At 44.5% G+C, this 27,662-nt stretch overlaps 1 protein-coding gene across 6 annotated transcripts in view; it reads left to right on the top strand.

The window, feature by feature from the left end:
- The first annotated feature begins 9,564 nt into the window (after positions 1–9,564).
- LOC115157661 (casein kinase I) overlaps positions 9,565–27,662 on the top strand; it is an 86,635-nt gene continuing 68,537 nt past the window's right edge. For 2 of the 6 annotated variants that reach the window (XM_029706098.1, XM_029706099.1), the window contains exon 1: positions 9,567–9,730. The gene's annotated coding sequence lies outside the window, so the exon portion shown is untranslated. Of the gene's footprint in view, positions 9,731–27,662 lie in introns of all 6 variants that reach the window. The other 4 variants (XM_029706096.1, XM_029706095.1, XM_029706101.1 and 1 more) reach the window with 4 other exon arrangements.

Consider the following 27,662-nt stretch of genomic DNA (forward strand, 5'->3'; position numbering starts at 1 on the left):
CCTCCTCTCCTCTCCTCTCCTCACCCTTCCTCTCCTCACCCTCCTCTCCTCACCTCTCCTCACCCTTCCTCTCCTCACCCTCCTCTCCTCACCCTTCCTCTCCTCACCCTCCTCTCCTCACCCTCCTCTCCTCACCCTTCCTCTCCTCACCCTCCTCTCCTCTCCTCTCCTCACCCTTCCACTCCTCACCCCTCCTCTCCTCTCCCTTCCTCTCCTCACCCCTCCTCTCCTCACCCCCTCCTCTCCTCACCCTTCCTCTCCTCACCCTTCCTCTCCTCACCTCTCCTCTCCTCACCTCTCCTCACCCTTCCTCTCCTCACCTCTCCTCACCCTTCCACTCCTCACCCCTCCTCTCCTCTCCTCACCCTCCTCTCCTCACCCTTCCTCTCCTCACCCCTCCTCTCCTCACCTCTCCTCACCCTTCCTCTCCTCACCCTCCTCTCCTCACCCTTCCTCTCCTCACCCTCCTCTCCTCACCCTTCCTCTCCTCACCCTTCCTCTCCTCACCCTTCCTCTCCTCACCCTCCTCTCCTCACCCTTCCTCTCCTCACCTCTCCTCACCCTTCCACTCCTCACCCCTCCTCTCCTCTCCTCACCCTTCCACTCCTCACCCCTCCTCTCCTCTCCCTTCCACTCCTCACCCCTCCTCTCCTCACCCTTCCTCTCCTCACCTCTCCTCTCCTCTCCTCACCCTTCCTCTCCTCACCTCTCCTCACCCTTCCACTCCTCACCCCTCCTCTCCTCTCCTCACCCTCCTCTCCTCACCCTTCCTCTCCTCACCCCTCCTCTCCTCACCTCTCCTCACCCTTCCTCTCCTCACCCTCCTCTCCTCACCCTTCCTCTCCTCACCCTCCTCTCCTCACCCTTCCTCTCCTCACCCTTCCTCTCCTCACCCTCCTCTCCTCACCCTTCCTCTCCTCACCTCTCCTCACCCTTCCACTCCTCACCCCTCCTCTCCTCTCCTCACCCTTCCACTCCTCACCCCTCCTCTCCTCTCCTCACCCTCCTCTCCTCACCCCTCCTCTCCTCTCCTCTGTACTTGGCATGAGGATTCACACCCTACTGCTGTTGCTCTCTCTCTCCGCCACCATCACCTCATGTTTCAGCATGATAATGCACGGCCCCACAAGGATCTGTAAACAATTCCTGGAAGCTGAAAATGTCCCAGTTCTTCCATGACATGCATACTCACCAGACATGTCACCCATTGAGCATGTTTGGGATGCTCTGGATCGACGTGTACGACATCGTGTTCCAGTTCCCGCCAATATCCAGCAACTTCACACAGCCATTGAAGAGGAGTGGGACAACATTCCACAGGCCACAATCAACAGCCTGATCAACTCTATGTGAAGGAGATGTGTCGCGCTGCATGAGGCAAATGGTGGTCAAACCAGATACTGACTGGTTCTCTGATATACTCCCCTACCTTTTAAGGTATCTGTGACCAACAGATGCATATCTGTATTCCCAGTCATGTGAAATCTATAGTTTAGGGCCTAATGAATTTATTTCAATTAACTGATTTCTTCATATGAACTGAAACTCAGGAAAATCTTTGAAATTGTTGTGTTTATATTTTTGTTCAGTATAGTTTTGGGAACAGAATTGTATGGTGTCCGGGTTAGGGGAGGGTTAGGCCGGGGGGGGGCTTGGCTCATCTCGCTCTAGTGACTCCTTGTGGTGGACCGGTCGCCTGCAGGCTGACCTCAGTCGTCAGTTGAACGGTGTTTCCTCTGACACATTGGTGCGGCTGGCTTCCGGGTTAAGCGAGCGGGTGTTAAGAAGCGCGGTTTGGGGGGGGGGGGGGGGGTCATGTTTCAGAGGACGCATGACTCGACCTTCACCTCCCGAGCCCGTTGGGGAGTTGCAGCGATGAGACAAGATCGAAATTGGAAAGAAAATATATATCTTTTTTTTTTTTTATAAATCGATGACAAAATTAGCAGAATGTCGGCCAAAATCTCGCCTCATCTTCTCCCACCGCCGGGCCACTGGGCTTCCTCTCATCACCATATTTGGTAGTGAGTGGAAACGCCAAGCAGATGGTTCCCATTTTATCCATCCGGTGAAATATCTGGCTGATTGTTTCATCTGTGGTTAGGTCTTTAGTGTATTTACACCAGTGAAGTCTTCCCTACGCACTACAGCATGCTGTCTATGATTTCCACACGTGATGAGATGTGCTAAACATTCCCAGAATCACATTTGATAAGAGGGTACTGTTTTTACATCCCAAATGGCACACTATTTCCTATCTAGTGCACTACTTTAGACCAGAGCCATATGGGCTAGTGAAATAATAGGGTGCTATAGGCCCACATAGAGGGAATAGGGGGCCATCTCAGATGCTCCCTGTGTCTATCCACTGAGCTCCGATGGAATCCTGTGTCTGTGATGCTTCCCATGTAGTCCTCACTCAGTGAACATGTCTGTAGGTTCGGCTGCTCCCTCCGTCTGGCTGTTCAGTACTTCATGGTGGCTGACTGTTAGGCTCTGGCGCCCTCTGGTGTTCACAATGTGTTCCTGCACAAACCATGTGTTTTCAACCAGTAGAACTTTCTCCTTTTTTAAAATTTTATTTCACCTTTATTTAACCAGGTAGGCAAGTTGAGAACAAGTCCTTTATTTAACCAGGTAGGCTAGTTGAGAACAAGTTCTCATTTACAATTGCGACCTGGCCAAGATAAAGCACAGCAGTTCGACAACATACAAAAACACAGAGTTACACATGGAATAAACAACATACAATCTACTGTATAGTAGACAAAAATAAGTCTATATACAATGTGAGCAAATGAGGTGAGATAAGGGAGGTAAAGGCAAAAAAGGCCATGGTGGCAAAGTAAATACAGTATAGCAAGTAAAACACTGGAATGGTAGATTTATAATTTGAAGAAAGTTCAAAGTTAAAATATAAATAATATGGTGCAAAGGAGCGAAATAATAAATAAAATAAATAAATAAATACAGTAGGGGAAGAGGTATTTGTTTGGGTTAAATTATAGATGGGCTATGTACAGGTGCAGTGATCTGTGAGCTGCTCTGACAGCTGGTGCTTAAAGCTAGTGAGGGAGATAAGTGTTTCCAGCTTCAGAGATTTTTGTAGTTCGTTCCAGTCATTGGCAGCAGAGAACTGGAAGGAGAGACGACCCTTTAAGTTTTACATTTGATAAAAATGTGTTACTATCAAAAAATATTTATAATGCATTATTATACCTTAGATACGTTGATACCTTTTAAGAACTAATCTTGGGCAAGATTACGAGATCAAGTCTTAGTCAACCCATGTGAAATGCAAAACCATTTATTTTGGTAAAGAAATTAAATCAGTTCTGAATACTCCATGTAGATTTATTGTGTAAAGCTTTTCTGTGACGGTGTCCTACCAGGGGGCTGTCCTACCAGGGGGGTGTCCTACCAGGGGGTGTCCTACCAGGGGGGTGTCCTACCAGGGGGTGTCCTACCAGGGGGGTGTCCTACCAGGGGGGTGTCCTACCAGGGGGTGTCCTACCAGGGAGGTGTCTTACCAGGGGCCTGTCCTACCAGGGGGGTGTCCTACCAGGGGGGTGTCCTACCAGGGGCGTGTCCTACCAGGGGCGTGTCCTACCAGGGGGGTGTCCTACCAGGGGCGTGTCCTACTAGGGGCGTGTCCTACCAGGGGGGTGTCCTACCAGGGGGGTGTCATATGTTAATAGAAAATGACTCAAGTAAACGTCAGTCACCCAGTAAAATACTACTTGAATACAAATCTAAAAGTATTTGGTTTTAAATATACTTTAATATAAAAAATACATGTAATTCCTAAAATTTGTAAGTATCAAAAGTATAAATAATTAAAAAGTCCTTTTATTAGGCCTTTTTATTCTTGTTCTGGCATTAGTTGTTGTTGTGCATAACAGAGAGAGAGTCTACCTTTTCATGGTTGTTTGATCAATAGGACTGTAAAGGTCCCAAATGTAAGAGGACTCGCGTGGTGTTTTACATATTAGCAGAAATCCATTCAGGTGGATTTTGTGGCTTTTGGTGAAATGTGTTCTAATGATCTAAAGTCACGTTGTTGCTACTTCCTGTTGACACACAGTCCAGTTCATAGTGAATGATGACAGGTCCTACTGTAAACACAGTCCAGTTCATAGTGAATGATGACAGGTCCTACTGCCTGTAAACACAGTCCAGTTCATAATGAATGATGACAGGTCCTACTGTAAACACACAGTCCAGTTCATAGTGAATGATGGCAGGTCCTACTGTAAACACACAGTCCAGTTCATAGTGAATGATGGCAGGTCCTACTGTAAACACACAGTCCAGTTCATAGTGAATGATGACAGGTCCTACTGCCTGTTAACACACAGTCCAGTTCATAGTGAATGATGGCAGGTCCTACTGTAAACACACAGTCCAGTTCATAGTGAATGATGACAGGTCCTACTGCCTGTAAACACACAGTCCAGTTCATAGTGAATGATGGAAGGTCCTACTGTAAACACACAGTCCAGTTCATAGTGAATGATGACAGGTCCTACTGCCTGTAAACACAGTCCAGTTCATAGTGAATGATGACAGGTCCTACTGCCTGTAAACACAGTCCAGTTCATAGTGAATGATGACAGGTCCTACTGTAAACACACAGTCCAGTTCATAGTGAATGATGGCAGGTCCTACTGTAAACACACAGTCCAGTTCATAGTGAATGATGGCAGGTCCTACTGTAAACACACAGTCCAGTTCATAGTGAATGATGGCAGGTCCTACTGTAAACACACAGTCCAGTTCATAGTGAATGATGACAGGTCCTACTGCCTGTAAACACACAGTCCAGTTCATAGTGAATGATGACAGGTCCTACTGTAAACACACAGTCCAGTTCATAGTGAATGATGACAGATGGCTTATTTGCATAAAGGCCTACTGTAGCTCTGATTGGCTATAGCGCACCGATCTGTATAGACTCTGGTCCTGGACAAGACAGATGGTTTTTATTGTTTTTTTATTTACTGCAGTGTCTATTAATTGTCCAAAAGCACGGCCCCCTTCCCACTCTACATTGCAATAGAATTTTCACCAATGCCTTAGAATACGTCACTCCCAAACTTTCTAAGAATTTACAGGGGGTGTATATGAACAGATTTAAATCATATTTAATGTTGCTTAAACGCTGTCAGTTCCACTTTAAATGCAACAGATGTCTAACTACAGCAAGCATGCTGCAATAAAAAACACAGTTCCACTTACCAGATTATGATCATTTGAAACTTCTTGTTGAAAGTTTTTCTTGAAAAGGGAGAAGCTAACAAATTAGCAACAAACACCTGACAAGAAAAACTTGCTAGCTAGACCATGTGAAAAATATTGCTGACTATTGTGCAGTGACCTGTTGGCCTCGTCCCACCCATTAAGTCAAAATGTGATTGGTTGATTCCACTGTCACTCCAAAATGTTGCCCTAATACAGTTGAATGGCAGATGCCTTTATGTAGGTTCTGATGGCCTAGCCAATGGCTGACTTAGCTAGCTAGATTAATCTCCCCAGAGACCAGCAAAGAGAAATCCTTATTTTTTTTTAAGTAAAAACATTTATTTAATCAATTTTAGAATAAGGCTGTAATGTAACAAAATGTGGAAAATGTCAAGGGGTCTGAATACATTCTGAATGCGCTGTACATAGAGTCATTGAACACTGGTCACTTTAATTTAAATAAAAAATGTTCCTCATCAATCTAGACACAATACCCCATAATGACAAAGCGAAAATAGGTCTTTAGAAATTTTTGAAAATGAAACAAGTTTCTCTGGTCTGATGAAGCCAAGATTGAACTCTTTGGCCTGAAGCATGGTGGTGGCAGCATCATGCTGTGGGGATGTTTTTCAGCGGCAGAGGACTGGGAGACTAGTCAGGATCGAGGGAAAGATGAACGGAGCAAAGTACAAAGAGATCTTGATTAAAACCTGCTCCTGACCTCAGATTGGGGCGAAGGTTCACCTTCCAACAGGACAACGACCCTAAGCACACAGCCAAGACAACGCAGAACTGGCTTCGGGACCAGTCTCTGAATGTCCTTGAGTTTCCCAGCCAGAGCCCGGACTTTAACCTGATCGAACATCTCTGGAGAGATCGGAAAATAGCTGTGCAGCGATGCTCCCCATCCAACCTGACAGAGCTTGAGAGGATCTACAGAGAAGAATGGGACAAACTCCCCAAATACAGGTGTGCCAAGCTTGTAGCGTCATATCCATATCAAATACAGAAATATCTAACTGACATACTATAAGAATTCACACCACTGAGTCAATACTTTGTAGAAGCACCTTCGGCAGCGATTACAGCTGTGAGTCTTTCTCAAAGAGCTTTCCACACCTGGATTGTGCAACATATTTGGCCATTATTTTTAGGACCCTGGGACTAAACACCTCCCTCTGCAACTGGATCCTGGACTTCCTGACGGGCCGCCCCCAGGTGGTAAGGGTAGGCAACAACACATCTGCCACGCTGATCCTCAACACTGGAGCCCCCCAGGGGTGCATGCCCAGTCCCCTCCTGTACTCCCTGTTCACCCATGACTGCATGACCATTTACAACTCCAACACCATCATTAAGTTTGCCGACAACACAACAGTGGTAGGCCTGATCACCGACAACGATGAGACAGCCTATAGGGAGGAATTCAGAGAACTGGCAGTGTGATGCCAGGACAACAACCTCTCCCTCAACGTGATCAAGACAAAGGAGATGATTGTGGACTACAGGAAAAGGAGGACCGAGCACACCCCCATTCTTATCGACAGGGCTGTAGTGGAGCAGGTTGAGAGCTTAAAGTTCCTTGGTATTGTCATGACTGTCCTGTGAGGATCACAATGGGTCAGATCAGCTTGGCAATGGCTGACAATAACCAGACCCTCTCCCACCCGAAAGGGGGGACGGGGGGGACTGTGAGGGTTTTGACACCTCCATGCCCAGTCGTAAATTAAGCAGGAGAGGACTTTCTCTCTACCCTCCAGTATTGGCTAAAGGAATGTCCCTTTGTCTCCAGAGACTTTTGCTCTCCCAAAACTCTAACGTCTAAACGTGGATAATGGAACAATAATACTAACATAAAGAATGTGGGGAATGGTCAGTGGGGAACTATGGAAAACAAATGTAATATTGGTTTTCATTTTGTGATGTTATTTAAAACGGTATGAATACTGTAACTTGGAAAGGATACCCCCTTTATCTGTCAAGTTTTCAAAAAAATGAAAAAATATGTAAGTATTTTTGTTAAGATATGAATGTGATTTTAGGAGTCATAAGAGAACTTCTAATCATATCATCCCCTCTCCTCTCCTCTCCTCTCCTCTCCCCTCCCCTCCCCTCTCCTCTCCTCTCCTCTCCTCTCCTCTCCTCTCCTCTCCTCTCCTCCTCCTACATTAAGTAGCCACTCCCAGAGGTAGGTCAGAAGAGCGTGTCAGACGGACAGAGCCGTCCCCTTTGGCCAGAGTGCATAAAAATCCTTGGTAACGAAATTAACTTTAGACCAGAAATGCATGGAGCGGTAGCTTCCTGTTGGAAATGGTTGAAACTTTGAACCTCAACACGAGGTGAAGAAATAAACTCACCTTCCTTTAGATCAGAGAGACGAAGAGCTGCAGCTCATGTCCATCGTGGTGCGAATCCTGAATACTAACACGAGGAGGAAGAGGCGAGAAGCTCACCTCTCAGTCAATCACTGGTACAGCTGATTAGCTGTCTTAAGTCTGATATCGAGAAAAGCGAATCTAAGTGAGACTATCCTACTATGCTCATCAGTGGGAACCGTCGACAGGGCTGGTTATCTTCCAGAGTGAACAACAGTAGAAGATGGGAAAGGGGAGGCCCCTTTTGGACAATCAGAACCATACAGCTGGAAGGCCAACAACTTTCTGAGAAGGTTCCGACCGAAAATAAATGACGAACGAAGGCATTTCACATGTAAATACATTCATGATTTCTTATTCCAAATGGGCGGCGGTTCAGGTGCAAAGTATTTGTATTTATGGGAGAATAGTTATAAAATGTGTCCCTTTTTCTCACCCCCCCGCCATCTATGTTGTAACAAGCTGTCATATCTTGTCAGTCCACTAGGGACCTTTGTCTCATGTAAGTGTGTGTGTATTCTGTATCATTATTTAGTTAATAGATAAATGATTAAACCAATTTGTGTAGTACTGAATAATGAGCAAGGCTGGGGTTTTTTCAGATCCAAGAAGGTTATGACTGGTCAGAATGACGATATGATAAGAGGTCATGAATAATCAGATGACTGTTTATCGATGAAATAGACCTTAGAGTTTAATTCGGGAGATGGTAACTCTTTAAACAACCTCTTCCGTGGTGCCCCCAAATCATAATGAGTTAAATCCTACATGATTCATTTAATCTGGTAACAAGTGAACATAGTTAATGGATTAAATAAATAACAGCCATCAGATGAATGGAAGTAAAGTCACAACAGTGTCCACATCACCAACAAACTATCATGGTCCAAATACACCAAGACAGTCGTGAAGAGGGCACGACAAAACCTATTCAGGAGACTGAAAAGATTTGACATGGGTCCTCATCCTCAAAAGGTTCTACAGCTGCACCATCGAGAGCATCCTGACTGGTTGCATCACTACCTGGTATGGCAACTGCTCGGCCTCCGACCGCAAGGCACTACAGAGGGTAGTGCAAATGGCCCAGTACATCACTGGGGACAAGCTTCCTGCCATCCAGGACCTCTATACCAGGCAGTGTCAGATGAAGCCCCTAAAAATGGTCAAAGACTCCAGCCACCCTAGTCATAGACTGTTGTCTCTGCTACCGCACGGCAAGCGATACCAGAGTGCAGTGTCAGATGAAGCCCCTAAAAATGGTCAAAGACTCCAGCCACCCTAGTCATAGACTGTTGTCTCTGCTACCGCACGGCAAGCGATACCAGAATATGTCAGTACATATTACCTCAACTAACCTGTGCCCAAAGCACATTGACTCTGTACCGGTACTCCCTGTATATAGCCTCCACATTGACTCTGTACCGATACCCCCTGTATATAGCCTCCACATTGACTCTGTACCGATACCCCCTGTATATAGCCTCCACATTGACTCTGTACCGGTACCCCCTGTATATAGCCTCCATATTGACTCTGTACCGGTACCCCCTGTATATAGCCTCCACATTGACTCTGTACCAGTAACCCCTGTATATAGCCTCCATATTGACTCTGTACCGGTACCCCCTGTATATAGCCTTGCTACTGTTATTTTACTGCTGCTCTTTAATTATTTGTTATTTACATTTTTTACTTATCAATTTTTTACTTAACGCATATTTTTCTTAAAACGGCATTGAGGACTTGTAAGTAAGCATTTCACTGTAAGGTCCACACCTGTTGTATTCCGGTGCATTAGACAAATACAATTTGATTTGATAGATAAGTCAGTTTTGGCAGTCGTTTTGATGCTCTCGAACACGGCCTATGACTAGCTATTCTCCAAACCAAGTTACGCTAGTTTAACATCGTAGCTGTAGCAGGGAACAGCGCAGCGGTAGAAAAATGTTCCGCTCGTTCGTTACCTGAGACTGGCGAGGTTTAGCTAAAGAGACAACAGCCACAGGAGAGAGAGAGAGAGAGAGAGAGAGAGAGGAGGAAAATGGAATGAAGAAAATTACATTTAACAAAAACTATGAGGTTGGAATTTCCGTGTCTTAAATCAACCGGAGAAGGTACACGCTTTCCATCCCTTCGTTAATTGTTTGTTTTTGACGAATAGATTTAGTGAAAAAAATGAATTCAAAGAAATTTGGTTCAATCTCGACAGTAACGTTACGGATTAAGGAGTTGCCCCGTTGTCGTATTATATTTTGTATTCGGGGAAATGTCAACAAACGAGTGTTTTTGTTCATTTGTAAACATATAGCTAACGTTATCAACTCTACTTTGTATTTACAACTTTTTGTTTTTAAACCAACGACAATTTATCGTACTGAAGTTCCATCGCTAGGCCACAGCAACAAACCAACTGCCAGTTAGCAACGAGCTAACAGTGTTAGCGTTAACCCGCTAGCTAGATACAGTAACTTCCTGTGATACCCTAGGTAGTTAGGTACATAAGCTGGTTAGCAACGAGCTAACAGTGTTAGCGTTAACCCGCTAGCTAGGTACAGTAACTTCCTGTGATACCCTAGGTAGTTAGGTACATTAGCTGGTTAGAAACGAGCTAACGGGGTTAGCGTTAACCTGCTAGCTAGGTACAGTAACTTCCTGTGATACCCTAGGTAGTTAGGTACATTAGCTGGTTAGCAACGAGCTAACAGTGTTAGCGGTAACCCGCTAGCTAGGTACAGTAACTTCCTGTGATACCCTAGGTAGTTAGGTACATTAGCTGGTTAGCAACGAGCTAACAGTGTTAGCGTTAACCCGCTAGCTAGGTACAGTAACTTCCTGTGATACCCTAGGTAGTTAGGTACATTAGCTGGTTAGCAACGAGCTAACGGTGTTAGCGTTAACCCGCTAGCTAGGTACAGTAACTTCCTGTGATACCCTAGGTAGTTAGGTACATTAGCTAGATAGCTGGTTAGCAAAGCCAGCTAAATGTACATATTACAATAGTTGCATTTTGATTGCTTATCTAACTCACTAGATATCCCAGGCATTAACCACGTTAGGTACTTGGTTGACGTAAAAGCCCTCAGCTAGCCGACGCCGGTGAATCTGCCTTCTCTAGCTAACAAACAATAGCTGCGACACCAGTTAGCGTGCTATCCAAAACAGCAACTAAATATGTTAGTTAGCCATATCGCTAACTGGTGTTAACTTTATAATGCTAATGTTATATTTTATAATCGATTGTCAACTACGACGACAACGCCAGGAAGGCAACTAACTAATGTTAGCTAGCATATTGATGTGTAGCAAGCTAGGACAACAGGTAAATGTTTCAGGCCTAGCTAACTAATCCCCCGTGATTAATGTATTAAAGCATCAACGACACGTACAATGTACAAAATGATTAACGTCAACTAGTTAGTGCATTACCTACATTGGTTCGTTGATCAAGCTAAACAGATACACACATCGCACAAAACCCTGTTTACTCTAACTAGGCTAACAGTCAACTACCTATCCAGGCAGCCAGTAACTAGTTAGCGAGCTTGGGCCTAACTCGATTGCTAGTTAGCTAACCAAATACTTTTATAGTAGGTCAGGCGTAAGTTTTCCAGATACCTGGCTAGATGGAGTCTACTGAAAATCAAACGAACCTAGCTATCTTGTATTGATCTTGTCAATGGCTGTATTGCAAGCATAACTTTGTCATATGGCTAGCTAACTTGACGAGCTAGTAGTAGAACGTTGACTTTACATGGCTAGCTACTGTTTTGGAGTATATTCTTGCTGCCTACTTGTTTAGTTGCTGTATGTGTTTTGGAGTATATTCTTGCTGCCTACTTGTTCAGTTGCGGTTTATGTTTTGGAGTATATTCTTGCTGTCTACTTGTTCAGTTGCGGTTTATGTTTTGGAGTATATTCTTGCTGTCTACTTGTTCAGTTGCAGTTTGTGTTTTGGAGTATATTCTTGCTGTCTACTTGTTTAGTTGCTGTCAGTGTTTTGGAGTATATTCTTGCTGCCTACGTACTGATCAATGTTCTCCCAGGATCTACCCCCCCAGTCTTTGCCCCTTGCCACTCCATAAACCAAACAGACCCAAAACGAAAGCCTTTTTTACATTTATTTTTGCTGTTATCCAACTTGCAGTATCACTTAAGATGAATTACTAAGGAGTCGTATTCCTAAAACCACCCAGATATCACATTTTGAATGAGACAATGGATTCCCCTGGCAGTGTTTACCAACACACCCTCTTGTTTATTATTAAGTGAGACAACGGTGTCAAGTGCAGAAATTCCTCACAACACAAGCTACCACTAAACAGTCTTTGAAATGTGTCATCAGCACAGCAGCGAAACAGCAAAAGCTAGAGATGAAGTAACCACAGAGTAAGGCCGACTCGGCTGGATGTGGATATTTGTGGCTTTGCTGCACATGTAGGAGGGTCTGAATTTCAGGTCATATTGTGTGGTGTTGTGATGATAGTCTCAGTCATAACTGAGCAGATGCATATGTCAGGAGCAAGAGGTTACGTGGCATTCCTCCCAAATGGCACCCTTTTGACCACAGCCCAAGGGCACTATATAGGGAAAAGGGAGCCATTTGGGACGCTTGAATGGATAGAGATCTTGTTGGTCCGCCTGTCTCTGTCTGTCTATCTGGGGCTGTGAAACTGGTTCGTTGAGAATAACAGATAATCCTATAAAAACATGGCAGTTCCTGTTCATGATTGACAGTCTTTCTGCTGTGCTAGCTATGAAGACAGACTGATAGTTTAGCCTGGTTGACAGTCTCTCTGCTGTGCTAGCTATGAAGACAGACTAGTCTGGTTGACAGTCTCTCTGCTGTGCTAGTTATGAAGACAGACTAGCCTGGTTGACAGTCTCTCTGTTTTGCTAGTTATGCAGACTAGTCTGGTTGACAGTCTCTCTGCTGTGCTAGTTATGAAGACAGACTAGCCTGGTTGACAGTCTCTCTGCTGTGCTAGTTATGAAGACAGACTAGTCTGGTTGACAGTCTCTCTGCTGTGCTAGTTATGAAGACAGACTAGCCTGGTTGACAGTCTCTCTGCTGTGCTAGTTATCATCGATAAGAGACATTACTGTGCAGCCGTATTCATCGACCTGGCCAAGGCTTTTGACTCTGTCAATCACCGCAGTCTTATCGGCAAACTCAATAGCCTTGGTTTCTCTAATGACTACCTCGCCTGGTTCACCAACTACTTCTCTGATAGAGTTCAGTGTGTCAAATCGGAGGGCCTGTTGTCCGGACCTCTGGCAGTCTCTATGGGGGTGCCGCAGGGTTCAATTCTCGGGCCGACTCTTTTCTCTGTATACATCAATGATGTCGCTCTTGCTGCTGGTGAGTCTCTGATCCACCTCTACGCAGACGACACCATTCTGTATACTTCTGGCCCTTCTTTGGACACTGTGTTAACTAACCTCCAGACGAGCTTCAATGCCATACAACTCTCCTTCCGTGGCCTCCAACTGCTCTTAAATGCAAGTAAAACTAAATGCATGCTCTTCAACCGATCGCTGCCTGCACCTGCCCGCCTGTCCAGCATCATTACTCTGGACGGTTCTGACTTAGAATATGTGGACAATTACAAATACCTAGGTGTCTGGCTAGACTGTAAACTCTCCTTCCAGACTCACATTAAACATCTCCAATCCAAAATTAAATCTAGAAACGGCTTCCTATTTCACAACAAAGCATCCTTCACTCATGCTGCCAAACATACCCTCGTAAAACTGACCATCCTGCCGATCCTTGACTTCGGTGATGTCATCTATAAAATAGCCTCCAACCCTCTACTCAGCAAATTGGATGCCGTCTATCACAGTTTCATCCGTTTTGTCACCAAAGCCCCATATACTACCCACCACTGCGACCTGTACGCTCTCGTTGGTTGGCCCTCGCTTCATACTCGTCGCCAAACCCACTGGCTCCAGGTCATCTATAAGTGTTTGCTTGGTAAAGCCCCGCCTTATCTCAGCTCACTGGTCACCATAGCAACACCCACCTGTAGCACGCGTTTCAGCAGGTATATCTCACTGGTCACCCCCAAAGCCAATTCCTCCTTTGGCCGCCTCTCCTTCCAGTTCTCAGCTGCCACTGACTGGAACGAACTGCAGAAATCTCTGAAGCTGGAGACTCATATCTCCCTCAATATCTTTAAGCATCAGCTGTCAGAGCAGCTTACCGATCATTGCACCTGTACGTAGCCCATCTGTAAACAGCCCATCCAACTACCTCATCCCCATACTGTATTTATTTATTTATCTTGCTCCTTTGCACCCCAGTATCTCTACTGGCACATTCATCTTCTGCACATCTATCACTCCAGTGTTTAATTGCTAAATTGTAATTATTTTGCCACCATGGCCTATTTATTGCCTTACCTCCCTAATCTTACCTCATTTGCACACACTGTATATAGACCTTTCTATTGTGTTATTTACTGTATGTTTGTTTATGTGTAACTCTGTGTTGTTGTTTGTGTCGCGCTGCTTTGCTTTGTCTTGGCCAAGTCGCAGATGTAAATTAGAACTTGTTCTCTACTGGCCTACCTGGTTAGATAAAGGTGAAATAAAAAATTGCATTCACCTGGTCAGTCTGTCATGGAAAGAGCAGGTGTTCCTAATGTTTTGTACACTACAACCCACACAGTAAAGACAGTAGCGGGATGTTCCACATAGCCTACACATTATCTTTCTGGCTTAAGATTCCTACTAGGTCTAGCTATAACATGATGATGGATTCCTACTAGGTCTAGCTTTAGCATGATGTTGATGGATTCCTACTAGGTCTAGCTTTAGCATGATGTTGATGGATTCCTACTAGGTCTAGCTATAGCATGATGTTGATGGATTCCTACTAGGTCTGGCTATAGCATGATGTTGATGGATTCCTACTAGGTCTAGCTATAGCATGATGTTGATGGATTCCTACTAGGTCTGGCTATAACATGATGTTGATGGATTCCTACTAGGTCTGGCTATAACATGATGTTGATGGATTCCTACTAGGTCTAGCTATAGCATGATGTTGATGGATTCCTACTAGGTCTAGCTATAGCATGATGTTGATGGATTCCTACTAGGTCTGGCTATAGCATGATGTTGATGGATTCCTACTAGGTCTGGCTATAGCATGATGTTGATGGATTCCTACTAGGTCTGGCTATAGCATGATGTTGATGGATTCCTACTAGGTCTAGCTATAGCATGATGTTGATGGATTCCTACTAGGTCTGGCTATAGCATGATGTTGATGGATTCCTACTAGGTCTGGCTATAACATGATGTTGATGGATTCCTACTAGGTCTAGCTATAACATAATGTTAATGGGATTTTTCTTAATGGTATACCACTTTTCCAGGCATTTTTAAAGATCTGTTAATCTGTAGGATTTGTGTGGGACTGTCTGGACTAAATTAACCTATTGTTTACCAAAAGGCTCTTTATAAGACGGAGAGATGGGAGTCTAATCTTAGATTAAATGTCTGTGACACTTCAACCAGAGACGACGACGACCAAAAACCCCTCTAGATTGCTGACCTGCATAGATGTCTAATAATACCAGGCCTGTTGAGATCAGCATACTCCTCTGTCTGCTGCATGTTCAACCCAAAAATCTCTACTGTGTGCTTGTACACGCACTGCAAGTCATTCGTGGGCCATATTATTATTATATAGGTAGGTTGCCATGTATCATATAGTTTGAAACCACTTTCTCTTTGGCATATAAGTCCCCCCTTATCTCCTCTCACTGGTCACCATAGCAGCACCCACCTGTAGCACGCGCTCCAGCAGGTATATCTCTCTGGTCACCCCTAAAGCCAACTCCTCCTTGGGTCGTCTCTCCTTCCAGTTCTCTGCTGCCAGTGACTGGAACGAACTACAAAAATCTCTGAAACTGGAAACACTTATCTCCCTCACTAGCTTTAAGCACCAGCTGTCAGAGCAGCTCCCAGATCACTGCACCTGCACATAGCCCATCTATAATTTAGCCCAAACAAATACCTCTTCCCCTACTGTATTTATTTATTTTATTTATTTTGCTCCTTTGCACCATATTATTTATATTTTAACTTTGAACTTTCTTCAAATTATAAATCTACCATTCCAGTGTTTTACTTGCTATACTTTATTTACTCTGCCACCATGGCATTTTTTGCCTTTACCTCCCTTATCTCACATAATTTGCTCACATTGTATATAGTCTTATTTTTTTCTACTGCATCATTGATTGTATGTTGTTTTACTCCATGTGTAACTCTGTGTTTTTGTATGTTGTCGAACTGCTTTGCTTTATCTTGGCCAGGTCGCAATTGTAAATGACAACTTGTTCTCAACTTGCCTACCTGGTTAAATAAAGGTGAAATAAATAAAATAAATAAATATCTTACTTCATTTTGTTAGTGTAAAGACAGCCTAAGTCATGTTATGTCCACATCGTGTCTCAACTGGCAACCTAGTGTCTATTACAGCCCTTATGTCAACACCGTGTCCCAACTGGCAACCTAGTGTCTATTACAGCCATTATGTCCACACCGTGTCCCAACTGGCAACCTAGTGTCTATTACAGCCATTATGTCCACACCGTGTCCCAACTGGCAACCTAGTGTCTATTACAGCCATTATGTCCACACCGTGTCCCAACTGGCAACCTAGTGTCTATTACAGCCATTATGTCCACACCGTGTCCCAACTGGCAACCTAGTGTCTATTACAGCCATTATGTCCACACCGTGTCCCAACTGGCAACCTAGTGTCTATTACAGCCATTATGTCCACACCGTGTCCCAACTGGCAACCTAGTGTCTATTACAGCCATTATGTCCACACCGTGTCCCAACTGGCAACCTAGTGTCTATTACAGCCATTATGTCCACACTGTGTCCCAACTGGCAACCTAGTGTCTATTACAGCCATTATGTCCACACCGTGTCCCAACTGGCAACCTATTTCCCGTATTGCACTACTTTTGACCAGGGCCAACGTGACGTGTCAGCTTCATTCATTAGGCTGCAACAAGCCTGGTTAAACATCACCTCTCTATCTGCAACAAGCCCTGTTAAACATCACCTCTCTATCTGCAACAAGCCCGGTTAAACAGCACCTCTCTATCTGCAACAAGCCCTGTTAAACATCACCTCTCTGAGCAGTGGACGGCCCGGTTAAACATCACCCCTCTGAGCAGTCGACGGCCCGGTTAAACATCAGCAGACTAACCAGGGTTTTCGTTAGGAACATTTGACCGGCAGAATTTTTATTTACCGGACATTTTGGGTAAGTTACCAGACCCGTGTGCGTTGGGTGCGTCTCCTGATTAGGGCGTCCACCCACGGTGCTCAGAATGATAGAAATCACATTTTACATTATGGCCATTCATCTTAACAGAAAATGCAAGTCGAGGATGCAATGACGTGCGTTTTGAAGATGTTAGAGTAACTGTCCACATGTACTTTTCCTCAGGCCAACAAGACCTGTAACGAACAGCAGAATCACTAGCCAACAAGACCAGTAACGAACAGCAGAATCACTAGCCAACGAGACCAGTAACGAACAGCAGAATCACTACCCAACAAGACCAGTAACGAACAGCAGAATCACTAGCCAACGAGACCAGTAACGAACAGCAGAATCACTAGCTAACAAGACCAGTAACGAACAGCAGAATCACTAGCCAACAAGACCAGTAACGAACAGCAGAATCACTAGCCAACAAGACCAGTAGCGAGCAGCAGAATCACTAGCCAACAAGACCAGTAACGAACAGCAGAATCACTAGCCTGTGCATTGGCTGAGCGTGAGTTTCCAGTTTGGGGAAGCACATCCATCAAAATACAACCTTTATAATAATACAGCGTTTCTTGCCTGCGTCACGGCATCTGCAGACTGTAAGAGGGACTACTATTCATAATGTGATAGATTGGATAGTCATAATTTAAGCTAATAATGTACACTGAACAAAAATATGAAAGCGACATGTAAGGTGTTGGTCCCATGTTTCATGAGCTGAAATAAAAGATCCCAGAAATGTTCCATACGTACAAAAAGCTTATTTCTCTAATTTTGTGCACAAATTTTACATCCCTGTTAGTGAGCATTTCTCCTTTGCCAAGATAATCCATCCACCTGACAGGTGTGGCATATCAAGAAGCTGATTAAACAGCATGATCATTACACCTTGTGCTGGGGACAATAAAAGGCCACTTTAAACACAATGCCACAGATGTCTCAAGTTTTGAGGGAGCGTGCGATTTTAATGATGTATTTTTCCATGTACAGTGCATTCAGGAAGTATTCTGACCCCTTGACTTTTTCCACATTTTGTTACTTTACAGCCTTATTCTAACATTTGAGTCTAAAAAATTTTTTTCTTCATAATCTACATACTATACCCGATAGTGACAAAGCAAAAACAGGTTTTTAGAAATGTTTGTACATTTCTAAAAATACAAAACTGGAATATCACATTTACATTTACGTACAAGTATTCAGACCCTTTACTCAGTACTTTGTTGAAGCACCTTTGGCAGTGATTACAGCCTCAAGTCTTCTTGGGTATGACGCTACAAGCTTGGCACACCTGTATTTGGGGAGTTTCTCCCATTTCTTTGCAGATCCTCTCAATCTCTGTCAGGTTGGATGGGGAATGTTGCTATTTTCAGGTCTCTCCAGTTCCGGGCTCTGGTTGGGCCACTTAAGGACTTGCAGAGTCCCGAAGCCACTCCTGCGTTGTCTTGGCTGTGTTCTTAGGGTCGTTGTCCTGTTGGAAGGTGAACCTTCACCCCAGTCTGAGGTCCTGAGCGCTCTGGAGCAGGTTTTCAAAAGGTTCTCGCTGTTCTCCCAGTTCCTGGCACTGAAAAACATCCCCACAGCATGATGCTGCCACCACCGTCTTCACCGTAGGGATGGTGCCAGGTTTTCTTCAGATGTGACGCTTGGCATTCAGGCTAAAGAGTTCAATCTTGGTTTCATCAAACCAGAGAAACTTGTTTCTCATGGTCTGAGAGTCCTTTAGGTGCCTTTTGGCAAACTCCAAGCGGGCTGTCATGTGCCTTTTACTGAGGAGTGGCTTCCATCTGGCCCCTCTACCATAAAGCCCTGATTGGTGGAGTGCTGCAGAGATGGTTGTCCTTCTGGAAGTTTCTCCCATCTCCACAGAAGAACTCTGGAGCTCTGTCAGAGTAACCATCGGGTTCTTGGTCATCTTCCTAACCAAGGACTTTCTCCCCCGATTGCTCTGTTTGGCCGGGCAGCCAGCTCTAGGAAGAGTCTTGGTGGTTCCAAACTTCTTTCATTTATGAATGATGGAGGCCACTGTGTTCTTGAGGACCTTCAATGCTGCAGACATTTTTATTGTACCCTTCCCCAGATCTGTGCCTCAACACAATCCCGTCTCAGAGCTCTACGGACAATTCCTTCAACTTCATGGCTTGGTTTTTACTCTGACATGCACTGTCAACTGTGGGACCTTATATAGACAGGTGTGTGCCTTTCCAAATCATGTCCAATCAATTGTATTTACCACAGGTGGACTCCAAGTTGTAGAAACATCTGAAGGATGATCAATGGAAACAGGATGCACCTGAGCTGAATTTTGTGCTGTATACGACCAAACAATTGACTCGTCAAATAAATGGGGTCAGCTCTGTGTTCATAAGTCAATCAATCAAATGTATTCATAAAGCCCTTCTTACATCAGCTGATGTCACAAAGTGCTGTACAGTAACCCAGCCTAAAACCCCCAACAGCAAGCAATGCAGGTGTAGAAGCACGGTGGCTAGGAAAAACTCCCTAGAAAGGCCAGAACTTAGAATGAAACCTAGAGAGGAACCAGGCTATGAGGTGTGGCCAGTCCTCTTCTGGCTGTGCCGGGTGGAGATTATAACAGAACATGGCCAAGATGTTCAAATGTTCATAGATGACCAGCAGGGTCAGAAAATAATAATCACAGTGGTTGTCGAGGGTGCAACAGGTCAACACCTCAGGAGTAAATGTCAGTTGGCTTTTCATAGCGAATCATTCGGATCATTCGGAGTATCTCTAACGCTCCTGCTGTCTCTAGAGAGTTGAAATCAGCAGGTCTGGGACAGGTAGCACGTCCGGTGAACAGGTCAGGGTTCCAGCAGGTCTGGGACAGCAGGTCTGGGACAGGTAGCACGTCCGTTAAACAGGTCAGGGTTCCAGCAGGTCTGGGACAGCAGGTCTGGGACAGCAGGTCTGGGACAGCAAGTCTGGGACAGGTAGCATGTCCGTTAAACAGGTCAGGGTTCCAGCAGGTCTGGGACAGCAGGTCTGGGACAGGTAGCACGTCCGTTAAACAGGTCAGGGTTCCAGCAGGTTTGGGACAGCAGGTCTGGGACAGCAGGTCTGGGACAGCAGGTCTGGGACAGGTAGCACGTCCGGTGAATAGGTCAGGGTTCCATAGCCTGATGATTTTTATTTTGCTACATCAAGTAGTGTCTTATAAGTGGGCTTGGGCGGTATTTAGATTGTCATACCCTCATACCGACCTTGTGCCATACCCGGATAGTCGGTAATACCGGCACTGAACACAAGGGGCGCTGTTTTCAAACCCCACTGATACTCTATAATCCGAAGGTTAGCAATGCTAACAAGTACATGTAAAATCCATTAGAGAATGCTTACTAAATGCTAACAAGTTCATTGCGAACATTTTGTACAGTTTCTGACCTAAACTATACAAGTAACTCAAAAAATGCTACACAGTTTGCTGTACGCACAAAACAAATCTCAGCCAGGAGGGGATTCTCTGCTGTTACCAAGCGAATGCTTGATTTTGGAAGACGCTAACCACATGACTAGATAGCTAAACCAGCTACTAAATTAGCAAACCAAATGCACAACTGCAGAGCATTTTGCATATTTTAGACAGGTAACTTAATAGTTATATGATTTAGTTGTGAAAGATTTAGTTGTGAATTCCATACTGTAACTTGGTCACCTGGCGCGTGTTGAACAACAGTGAGTGAATCACAAGGTTCCGGTCTCTGGTCATTGTGTGTTTTATAAACAAACACCACGTGACTCGGAACTACTGTAAACTACGTTATGTTCTTTGTCTCCTAACCAGGGACGTCACTAGACATTCAGAACATCCGGGGCCCTGAAGACCTGGGGCTGACTCCAGAGGGGGTTGGTTTTGATCCCTGGCGTGACTGAAATGAAGCGCCCAGCACTCTTGGCCTCGCATGCTAGCAGTGAACATTTAGCAAAAACATAACGCTATGTTGCATATCTCACTGCTTTGTTCCATGCGCTGTGCTCTCCTGACGCCTAATAATAATGAACACCTTCTTAATATTAATTCAATGGATTGTGGTCAGTAAACCCATGGAATATGGTGTCAATAATATTTATGTTAGTTTATTGAAAACAAATACATTTATACAATGACCACTTGTTGTTCCAAATACATCGTTATAGTTGTTGGTTAGCTAGCTGGTGAATTGTAGCTATATTTGCATTGACATGAAATCAAAATGCCTCAAAACACGACATGGTATCAAGAAGATGCTGAAATAAGCCACTGTCAGTAAGAGTGTCCATGATTGAGCCTTAAGTTAGCTAGCTATTTTTATTAGTAATTTTTAGCACATTTGGACAGAACTTGATAAGACAGTAATTGGTTAGTTAGTGATACTTTGTCGGGTGGTGAACAGAGCTCAGTGTCCAGATAGCTAATCAATAACTGTACTGTCACAACCCTGCTCATACAATTTGCCAGGTTGCTAATGAAGCAGCACTGCTAGCTAGACTTGGTAGTCCCTTCACGTTAATTAGTTAGCTTCATGTTGAAATGTAAGTTACTGGAATCTGGTTTATTGTGAGGTTAATAACTCTGAATTACATGGGCTAACAAAATGTGCTATAGAAATATATAGAAATAGCAACCTAACAAAGTTTTCCTCTGGTTCTCCTTCTCATCTTTGCACTCTCTCCCTCAGAGAATGAACAGTCGCCCGCCAAAATACTTTTGTTGTTGGTGGATGAATCAAAAAAGGACTTTGGAAAACTATTTTGACCCCGCCTCCTAAAGAGCCACCGTTGTTAGAAATGCTGGTTTTAGGCAGCACTAAAAAGGCAGGGCAGGCCAGGGCTCATGATTGGAGTGTGTAATGCAGTGTAGCCTAGCTTGTTTTACATCATCCCAGCAGAGCAAAAACTCGGGCTGAGACAAAAGCATTCAGGGCTAAAGAACAAGTTCTCATTTACTACTGCGACCTGGCCAAGATAAAGCAAAGCAGTGCGACAGAAACAACAGAGTTACATATGGAGTAAACAAGCATACAGTCAATAACACAATAGAAAAAAAGTAAGTCTATATACAGTGTGTGCAAATGGCATGAGGAGGTAAGGCAATAAATAGGCCATAGTAGCGAAGTAATTACAATTTAGACAAATTAACACTGGAGTGATAAATGAGCAGATGATGATGTGCAAGTAGAAATACTGGTGTGCAAAAGAGCAGAAAAGTAAATAAAAACAATATGGGGATGAGGTAGGTAGATTGGGTGGGCTATTTACAGATGGGCTATGTACAGCTACAGCGATCGGTTAGCTGTTACCTAGCATAGACTTATAGATGACCTGGAGCCAGTGGGTCTGGCGACGAATATGTAGCGAGGGCCAGCCGACTAGAGCATACAGGTCGCAGTGGTGGGTAGTATATGGGGTGTAGTGGCTTCCTTTCCTCTTTACCATAGCCACTGCCCAAGCCTGAAGCGGGGTTGTTTGGTACGCATACAGTCCACACTCAAGGTTTCCAAAAAGCCAAACATTCAATGTGATCCAGGGATATGGTGCAACAAAAATGTTTATTCTTCTTATATCTAACAGGAAAATGAATATCCAATCAACTTAAAACATAGGTTACTTGATATGGAAAATACACAATATGACCTGTATGTCTGTATGTCTGTATGTTCAAAAAACTATACCGCTCCCGCGTCTAGCAAGGACTCCTCCCCCCAAAGGCCCAACTTCCTGCTTTTATCCTAACACACTTACTGCAGTACAATGAATGGGCAAGAGGGGGGAACAAAAACTAAGTTACACTAACAACAAGTGAATACATCTCAATCAGGTAAATATAAATCATAAAGGTACGTACCTAATATTTCATCATATACATTCATATTTACACAAATATACATGGAGCTCTGAATGTTCTGTCTTTTATACAAATATGTGCAAATCGGCTCTAACATACCGGCCCCTAATTGTTGACTGCACTGAATGGACAACAATTACTTAATATTCAAACGTAGAGCCAATATACAAAACATTCTATACCAGAGCACTATTACAGTTCATAGCTATATACAAATTTACAATGTGCCATATAGGAAAATAGTCCGTAGATCTCAGTCTGAGTTGAAGTGTTCAGGTGTTCAACTTCCAAAAATGTCAAGAGTATGACGTCCAAAAAATGTATGACTATGACATCAAAGAATGTAAGAGTACAACATCAACGAATCAGAGGTGCACGTGATTCAAAGATGGAGCACTGTGCATGTGTGTGTGTGTGTGTGTGTGTGTGTGTGTGTCTCTCACTCCGCCGCCTCCAGGAGCAGACAGAGTTTATTGATAGGTCTCTGTAAGATATTGGTCTTGGTCTTAACCATGACGCTCCGGACAAGACCTTTGGCCCCTGGCAAAGCCTCCACCACACGCCCCATTAGCCAAGAGTTCCTAGGGGCGGTGTCGTCGACGATGACCACAAGGTCACCAGGACTAAAGTTTCTCTTAGTTTTGTTCCACTTGTTCCGCTCCTGCAAAAGTGGAAGATACTCCCTGATCCATCTCTTCCAGAAGAGGTCAGTAATATATTGTACTTGCTTCCATCTCCTTCGTGAGTATAGGTCGCTTCTCTGGAATAGTCCTGGTGGCAGGACTGGCTTTGCTTTCAGATGAAGCAGATGGTTCGGAGTCAGGGGTTCTAGATCATTAGGGTCATTTGTTACAGTTGTGATTGGTCTGTCGTTCATGATCGCCTCAACTTCACACAAGGCTGTCTGCAAAGCCTCATCATCCAGTACTTGCTCTTTAAGGACTGAATAGAGGGTCTTTTTCACTAGTCGGATCAACCTCTCCCATACCCCCCCATGGTGGGCTCCAGAAGGAGGATTGAATGACCATGTCACTCCTTCCTTCAGTAATTCATTTTGAATCTTGTTGTGATCCAGCTCTTTCAGAGCTTCTCCTAGCTCTCTGTGTGTTCCAACAAAGTTGGTGCCATTGTCTGTTCTGATACTTGTGACTGGGCCCCTTCGACAGATGAACCTGCGCAGGGCATTGATGCAGGAATCAGTATCCAGATAACTAGCAACTTCTAGATGGACAGCTCGACTCACAAGGCAAGTAAAGATCACACCATACCGCTTCACATGAACGCGGCCTCGCTTCACCTCTATGGGGCCGAAGTAATCTATGCCCACATGGGTGAAAGGCGGCAAATCAGGTGACACCCGATCTTGTGGAAGGTCGGCCATCTTCTGTTCTCCAGCTCTAGCTTGCATCCGCCTGCAGAAGACACAGCTCTTAAGGATCTTCCTTGCTAAGGAGTTGGCACAGGGTATCCAATATCGCTGGCGAAGTCTAGAAAGCATGTGACCTCTCCCAGAGTGGCCAACCTGCTCATGGATGTGGAGTAAGATCAGTCTGGAGATGTAGGAGTCTTTGGGTAGGATCATAGGATTCTTTAGTTCCGTAGGCATAGCAGCTTTGCTTAACCTTCCTCCCACTCTCAGAATGCCATTGTCAACAATTGGATCAAGCTTACAGATTGAGCCATTTCTCTTGGCACATTGTTTTCCTTTCACAACTAGTGCAATTTCTTGTTTAAAGTGCTGTCGTTGCTCAAATCGAATGATGGCCTTTTCTGCTTCATCTAGGTCATCCACAGACAGACTTTCTTTTCCAAATGTCAGTTTGAACTTGTCAATTTGTTCCTTCAGTGAGTTTGTCAGACTCTGATCTGAACCTGGATCAGTTTGTGTGAGAACTTTCCTTTTCTGGCTTAACTGTAGAAGAAGTCTCTTCAGTTTCAGCATCCAGGCAACTGCTTTCTTCAAGCTGTTCCATGTTGAATAGTACTCAATCAGTTTGCTGGTCGGACTCTTTTCTTCCACACATCTACTGTTTACGATGACGTCTTTTCTCACCTCTGGGTCATCCGAAGGGATGGAGCCAAGCTCCTCGGGGACTTTTGGCCATTGTGTTTCTGTTTTCTCCAGGAATTCTGGTCCTTTGCGCCATCTCTTTGAGTTCAGGAAAATTTCAACATGTAATCCTCTTGAAGCATCGTCGGCTGGGTTGTGTTTGGAGTTCAAATACCTCCACTGTTTTGCTTTCGATAGGTCACGGATCATAGCAACCCTATTAGCCACAAAGGTATGGAATCTCTTGGTATCGTTGCGGATGTATTTTAGCACAGACTGGCTGTCTGTCCAGAAAGTTGACTCCTCAAGTTCAATCTGGAGCTCCAACCTTAACATCCTGTCCACTCTCACTGCCAATGTTGCTGCAGCAAGTTCCAGTCTGGGGATCGTCATCTGCTTGAGTGGAGTGACCCTTGATTTCCCCAGTATGAATGCAATGTGGACCTTTCCCATACCGTTTGTGAACCTAAGGTAGCTTGCCGTGCCATAACCTTGCTCACTTGCGTCACCGAAGTGATGCAGCTGTGCGGTCTTGACTTGACCAAAGTTCTCAGGCATCATACACCTGTCTATCTGGAATCTGGAAAGCTGGTCTAGCTCTGAGAGCCATCTCTTCCATGAAATAGAGTGTTCTTCGGGGATGACTTCGTCCCATCCACACTTTAGCTTGCAGAGCACTTGAAGAATTTGCTTTGCCTTTAATACGAATGGGGCGAGGAAACCTAATGGATCATAAACAGAGCTGACAGTAGAGAGAATACCTCTTCTTGTAAGGGGTCTGTTCTTGACAATGACTCGGAAGGTAAACGCATCTCTTTCAATGTTCCATCGGATTCCAAGTGCTCTTTCAACAGGCAGCTTTTCTCTGTCCAGGTCCAGTTCTTTTATCTGCTTGGCTTTGTGTTCATCAGGGATAGAAGCCAGCACAGCACGGCTGTTGCCGACCCACTTGGTCAATTTGAACCCACCCTGAGAGCACACATCCATGAGGTTTTTTGTGAGAGCTATGGCTTGTTCTTCTGTGGCCACTGACTTGAGGCAGTCATCAACGTAGAAGTTGGACTTGACTGTTTGAATCACTTCTTCATCGTACCTCTCACAGTTGTCTTCTGCAGTCTTTCGTAGTGCAAAATTTGCACAACTTGGAGAGGATATAGCACCGAAAAGATGTACTGTCATTCTGTACTCCTCCAATCTTTTGTTAGTGTCACCATCCGGCCACCATAGGAATCGCAGGAAGTCTAAGTCATCTTCATGGACACGTACTTGATGGAACATTCCTTCGATGTCTGCCATAATGGCAATGTGCTCTTGCCGAAATCTTAGCAAGACTCCTATAAGCGTGTTTGCCAGGTCAGGGCCTTGAAGGAGTTCACTGTTAAGAGATGTACCTTTATAGGATGATGAACAGTCAAACACCACTCGTATTGTTCCTTTGCGCTTATGGTGAACGCCATGGTGTGGTATGTACCATACCTTGCCTTTCTCTCTGAGAAGCTGTTCTTGTGGTACCTTCTCGGCATAACCTTTTGTTATCATCTCTTCCATGAAGCCTTTGTACTCTGCAGCATAACCTTCATCCTTCTTAAACTTCCTGATGATATTTAGAGCCCGCTGCTTTGCCATGTCACGATTGTTCGGCAGGACTACCTGTTTGTTGCGAAAGGGCAACGGTAAGTAGTAGTGACGGTCTTTGAGGGTTATGGAGCTTGATACTATCTCCATAAACTTACGATCCTCAGCTGACATCTCACTTTTCTCTTCATACTCTCTCTCAGGGAAGTCATGGTTGTATTGATTTACAAGAAGAACCCCCAGGTCGGCCATTGAGATACGATTGGCCATCACCGTAGGACATCCAGATTCTTCTGCCATGGTACAATTGTTAAGAGGACCGTTCATCACCCATCCAAAGATGGTTTTCACTGCATACGGTCCGTTGCCTTGGCTATTTATGATTTGCCAGGGTTCCATTGCCTTTGGAGCATTTACGCCAATCAGGAGTTCGACGTCGGCATCAATTTCCTTCAACTGAACCTCTTTCAGGTATGGCCACCTTTTGAGATCTTTCTGAGTGGGAATGTTCTCTCTTGTCACTGGGATTTTATTTTGGGTGTAGACCTTTGGTAATGCAAGAAATGTGTTGCCTTCCACGTTGCCAATCTCTAATCCAGATATCTCAAAGCTCTTGGTAGGACTCTCCTGCCCCATTGTGCGTAGCAGAATTTCAGTCTCACTGCATTTAGCATTCAGCTGCCTCATGAGTCTCTCCGTACAAAATGTTGCAGAGCTACCAGAATCAAGAAACGCATAGGTTAACACAGACTTGCTTCCATTTGCCACCTTTACTTGAACTGGCACAATTGCAAGTGCACAATCTGTACCGGCCCCGGTATCTTCACCAGCTTCCAGTGAAACAAGATCACTGCTGACAGTCTCCTCCCGCTTTACTGCTACACCACTCATATCTGCCTTTTGAGATCTAAATCTCTCTCTTCCTTCAATGTGCAGAATAGTGGGGTGCTTTCTTTGACAGCTCTGACAGGTCATCCTTCTTTTACATTCTTTGCTTAAGTGTCCTCTCATCAAACAGCCAAAACAAAGGCCTTTTGATCTCAGAAACTCAACCTTGGATTCGTGTGGCTGTGCCTTCACCTGTTGGCAGTCGACCAATAAATGCTCTCCAGCACAAAATACGCATGAGGTACTGGGAGCGTCAGAAGGGTAGGTGCCTGGTCTCTTTACTTTTAATATTTTTTCTTTTAGAGGTTTTTCAGAGTCACAATCTGCCACTACAGCTACTGCAGTGGCAAAGCTGCTTCCCCTACTCTTGGACTTGAACTGCTG

Source organism: Salmo trutta, chromosome 21 (assembly GCF_901001165.1).
Source record: "Salmo trutta chromosome 21, fSalTru1.1, whole genome shotgun sequence".
Classification (NCBI taxonomy): Eukaryota; Metazoa; Chordata; class Actinopteri; order Salmoniformes; family Salmonidae; genus Salmo; species Salmo trutta.